The following is a 5,672-nucleotide window of genomic DNA, read 5'->3' as shown; positions in this document are numbered from 1 at the left end:
CTTGTGTGTTGGATGTAATGAGGAGGATGGCCAATATGAAGATAGAATGTCAAATTAAGTAAGAGAGTTGTGGAAAGGGACTGGGCCAAGACCTCAAAGTATGGGTAAAGTATGGTCCTGGGGGAAGAAGAGTATCCATACTAGGTCCCAGTTGTCTCACCCCATGTCTGACACTCAGGGTAATACATGGCTCAGTTTAAAGGTTCAAGGAGAAAAAGATATAAAGTGCTTGAAAGTTAAGGGGAAGGAATAAAAGAATTCTTCCAGCTAAGAGGGGTGAAGGAAGGCTGTTGGAGGAGATGACATTGCAACAATAAAGTACAGGTAGGAATTGGAGTTTGGAAAAATGATATTTCAGATTAGAGGAGTGATAAAATCAAACATACTTAGGAATGAAAGCTCTATGTATTCTCAGGCAATGAGAAGTTGTTCTCTTCAGCTGGAATATAGAGTCAGTTAACAGAAGTGGTAAAAGACAGGGCTGTAGAGGACTCTGTGGCTAAGTCATAATGATCTTGAATGACATTTGAAGGAATTTGTAAAGAATGTAGATATGAGAGTTTGGGGTTCAAAATTAGTTCTGCCACTTGCTCATCTTTTAACTTTCAGTACATTCTTTTATCTTTCTTTCTTTCTCTTTTTTTTTTCTTTGGCAAGGCAATGGGATTAAGTGTCTTGCCCAAGATCACAAAGTTAGATAATTATTAAGTGTCTGAGGTCCGATTTGAACTGGTGCTCTGTTCACTACACCACATAGCTGCCCCACATTCTTCTATCTTTTTAGGCCTCGGTTTACTCATCTATAGAGAAAGTGCTACTGTATGATCTTTAAAAGGACTCACATTCAACACTTCTGTGACTTTATTTGACAGGCAATGTCAATACATTGAAGGTTTTAAGCAATGGATTAATTTAGTAGAATTAAACATTAGAAAGTGAAAACTTGATATCAAAGTGTGTTGAAGGAAAGAGTTATTGCAAACAGGGAGATCATTGGGAAGTCTAATGCATTGTTGGTTGTTGTTGTTTGTCTGTTCATGATGAAGCCCATGGCTTCAGGGAGGTGATACCAGAACTTGCAAGTGAATTGGATTTATATGAGGGAGGACTGTGCAAAATCATCAGCCTTACTTTCTCAGCCAGAGCCAACTGAATCCAGTGAACAGACATGAATCAGAAGGTCTGAAAATAACCCTGAATGCAGTGGGAGACTTTGGCCTTTTTGAATTAAGATCTTTAATAGGTCTCAGTTTGACTGAGGCAATATCCATTCAGTGATTAAGGCTAGTTAAGAAAGAATGAGTCAGAGAAAAATGAATCTGGAAGGGGAATACCCCCCAAATAGAAACTATTGCTATTTACATTCACTCTGAGTCAGTCGGCATTCAAACAATGACAAAGTTGGCCAATTAATGAGACCCGGAGTGATTTGGGGGGTAGTAAACCACAGGACATCTTGCTAGATTTCAGCAATCAAAATTTACATTCTTTTGGCAAAAAGGAAGGAAGGAAGGAAGGAAAGAAAGAATCAAGTAGAGAGAAAAGGAGGGAGTGTGGGAGGGAGGGAAGAAAGAAATGACAAAAGAAGGAAACAAAGAAAGGAACAAAAAAGAAAAGAAAAGAAGGAAGGAAGGAAAGAAGGAAGGAAGGAAGGAAGAGTTGTGTTATGTTAATGTCCAACAGTGAGGTAGCTCTGACTATTCACATGGGTAGCTGTTTGTCCTTGCTTCCTGAAGAGGACCATGACTTGCATTCCACAACATACAAGTGCTTTGGATTTAAGTAAGGGAGGACTATGCAAATACACCAATCTCACTTTCTCCTTTGGAGTCATCTGTGTCCCTTGAGGTAATAAGGACCTGAATGGGGATATTTCCGTTTAGAAAGGAAAAGAGTAGACAGAGATGTGAGAGCTAGAAGGTAAAGATGAAACAACAGGATTTATTAACTATCAACTGAGAGTTGTAAAGAAAATGAAATTGTCAAAGATGACACTGAGATTTTCAAGTCTAGGTGACCACAGAAAAATTAATTGCTTTGAATTAAAAATAAAGGATTTATTTAATGCTTATTATATTTAGTATATATTGAAAGTTGAATATATAAATATAAACTAGAGTCAATCTATGATCTCAAGGAATTTATATTACATTAGAAGACACAACATATATAGGATACTGATGGAATTAAGGGGTAAAGTTACAGAGATAGAAAATAGAAGGAAAAGATACTTTAAGGTTTATTATCTACACTGCTTTATTGATGTCCCCATTCCAAAAGTCTTGTTTTGATTACTGTTCCCATAACAAAAGATGAAAGTTGTCAGGAAATGGAGGGTGTAGAATATGGTTGGCAGCGTGGCAAGAAGATGATATGAATCTTCTGTTGCTTGGAGCCAAGTATATTTAGCAATCTCCTACCAAACACCATACAACTGTGAGTAGGATACTGGTGGTTCAGATTGTTATTAACTCCAATTAGAAAATAAACTTTTTTTAAGAGGAGGGATTGTCTTGTTTCCTTGTTTCCCTGGCACTTATCAAACTGCTTGGAATATAATAAGTGTTTAATACATATGTTTTCATTCATTTATAGTTAGAGAAGCCAGAAAGGCAGAAATAACAACAGAATTTAAAATGCAAGGGGCCATGTAGAAGGAGATAGTGTAAAGAAAGTCAGCTTTAGGGGTCTAGATTTGGGAGTTAATGAAATGATCTTAACTAGTATTACCTTTCTTTGGTACGCCCCGGTTTATACAGGTGTAACCAATGTCTTTCCTTTTTCTCCTCTTCCTCCTCAAGAAAGGTCTTGGTTACAGAGAAGATACATTTTATAACCACAGTGTTTCTTTTCTTCTTTTTGACAGTCAAGAAGGCATCTTACTAGAAATCTCATGCCATACAAGCAAGGAAAAAAATTCAATGCACATGTTTTAGCAAAAAATGGATATTTACTAAATATAATTTGAACTTACTTCTCTAACTTCAATTCACAAGGAGAGACTGGTCCAAAGGCCCCTACTTAGGCATAAGGAGGTTATCTTGAGTGGCTAGTTTTCTAGAACTGTCACACATGAGCCCCCTCTCATTAGTATCAGTCATATTTAGTTAACTTTTAGAAGATGGCATTTATTGAGGTAACACAGTAAAAACAGGCAATACAAAATATCTCCCCCCCCTACATTCAGACTTGAAGAGTACTCTTCTACAAATGCATCCAAAGATTTGAGGAAGGTTGTTTTATGCAGCTTCTAAGACTATGACTTTCAGAGAGAGACTTAAATTAGGAGGGGAAGGTTCATCATTAAGCATTTCCTAAGCCAATGGAAACAGATCCTATACTTATCCTTAATATTAATATGACAGTGGTTTTGAAAATTGATTTCAGAATCATTGAACTCCATTAAAAATGGATTAATAGACATTATCTCCAGAAAACACAAAAAAACGATAAATAGAACTATTAGAATCAGAGGACAAAGTAAATAGAAAGAACTCACTGATCACCTGAACCTCAAAGAATACCAGAAGAAAAAAACCCTAGGATTGTCCTAATCATAATCCAAAGCTTCCACATCAAATGAAAATTGCAAATAGAAAAAGACAGGTTAAGCACAAAACAATAGTAGTAAGCATCATAGAAGACCTGGAAATTTCTACTAAAAACAAAATTAAGTCTGTTTCATTAACTATTCTTGTTTGAATATTTGTGATTTGCAATGCCCTTATCCCATACCTTAGGATTTTGAAAAAATCTTTTTCTTGTTCTTTCTCTTTTGTAATTTGGTATAATTTTGTATGAAATAGTTTCTAAAGCTTTCTAGTGCCTTCTTCAGATATCTTCACATCTGTGTATATGATGTAACTATAAACACATCTAAAACCATATATGAGCATGCTTGTAAACACATATATGTATTTTGGGGGTGTTTCTGATCTAGCTTTATTAGAAGTAAGGAGTTTAAGAACTGGGTGAGGGTCTAATGGCAGAAGAAGCAGGCCAGAGAGGATTAAATGGGTCTAATCTTAAAAGGGATAGGGTGGGGTTATTCAATGATGAGGTAGGGAAGGAGGGAGATAGGGGAAAAATGAGAGGGAGGAGAGGCAGGATAGGGGAAGGGTATAAGACAGAAAGTTAGCAGGAAAGGGTTAAGAAAGGAGCTTCCCAAAAAAGTGTGAGCAACCATCAGGGCCTGTTTCAGTTGCTTGTAAGTGACAAACATCACCACATTCCAGGAGCCCAAATGGAGGAAAGAAGGCATGAACCCTTTGTAGAAGGCTTTGGGTCCTTCCTTCTGAAGCATGGTGAGGGCACAGTGGCCAGCACTGACATACTGGCCTGTGGTAGAGTTCATGTATCTTGTCTTGACCATGTCCACAGGGGAGGCAATAATGGTGTTGCAAAAGCCAACCCCAAAGGCTGAAGTGAAGTGGCATGGAAGGCCATCAGTTATGAGGTGGGCTTCAGGAGGGCATCTTTGATGAGATCATAGGTCACCAACTTAACACATATGACAATAGTATTGCGGGCAACATTGGGTGAAGTTCATTTCTATAAGCCCCAAAGCCCCTCCTATTGGGCAATAGTTTTATAAACATCTACTGTGCCCTGGTATCTCTGATTCCACCTGCCCAAGCCTGGGGCCTGGAAATGGACTTTTACCCATCTATGGGTTGGGAGACAGTCACTGCCAGTGCCCTGTGGTGCAGCCTGCCAAGAAATGGCTTCCAATAACTGCATGCTCAGACCTCTTGGTGTAGAACTGCTTGACAGAGTCATAGAGGCCAATGTGGACAGAGGCAAAACTTCTCTGGCACTGTAACCCAGTCACCACCCCTTTGTACAGGCTGCCAGGGCCCTCAGTCTTCACCATGGTCAGAATGGTACCCATGACACCCCAATACTGGGCAGTGGTAGAAGTTCGCTTGGCCCCCTAGTTCTCTCCTTGAACCTGTAGTCGGACTTTGGCTGTAACCAGGGGAAAGACGATGAGGTCAGCGAAGCAGGCAGCAGTGCCAGCCCCAAGGAACTTGACAGCAACTGCTGGGGGTACATCTGTAGACTTAAATCCAACCATGAAGCTGGCTTTCTGCTACTTCCCAGAGGAAAAAACGGAAGGATAACCTTTATTGATTGAGCAAGACAAGATAGAGGAACTCTGTTGGAGTCCTGACTTGGAGGGTCTCATGATGATAGCACCTTGATCAAGCTTCACCAAAGGTGCCCTGCTTTTCAAAATTGCTCATGGCACCATGACCCACTTCCCTTGATTTTCCATAGAAAGTTGTTGGGAAACTGAACACCTAGTGATCATACTATGTACCTGGATTGTAGAGGAAAACACAAAGAGGCAGTGATGACTGGGGTGGGAAGCACTAGGCCTACAGCAGTGTCTGGGGGCAGGTGGGCTGGAGGGGCTGCCTAGCTGTCTCGACTGGGTTGATAAAATTTGTCAGTCTCAGAGGAAGCAGAAATGTTCACTGAGCCAAATATGTATTTCTTTATATCTCTCTCTCTATCAATATAGATAAAAATATAGATCTGTCCCAGACTTTTTGTTTCAAAATTAGAACACTTAGTGGTTGATGGAATAGGATCCTTTTTATTTTTAGGAATTGGACCCCCAAATAATCATTTGATGAAACTAATAGCATTGTTTATGATTCAGGTAA

At 39.2% G+C, this 5,672-nt stretch overlaps 1 pseudogene; it reads right to left on the bottom strand.

The window, feature by feature from the left end:
* Window positions 1-4,045: 4,045 nt before the first annotated feature.
* On the bottom strand, window positions 4,046-5,077 carry LOC141519297 (dicarboxylate carrier SLC25A8-like; annotated as a pseudogene).
* Window positions 5,078-5,672: the final 595 nt, after the last annotated feature.

This window comes from Macrotis lagotis, chromosome 3 (genome assembly GCF_037893015.1).
Source record: "Macrotis lagotis isolate mMagLag1 chromosome 3, bilby.v1.9.chrom.fasta, whole genome shotgun sequence".
Lineage (NCBI taxonomy): Eukaryota > Metazoa > Chordata > Mammalia > Peramelemorphia > Peramelidae > Macrotis > Macrotis lagotis.
This window is presented reverse-complemented; position numbering and strand designations above follow the sequence as displayed.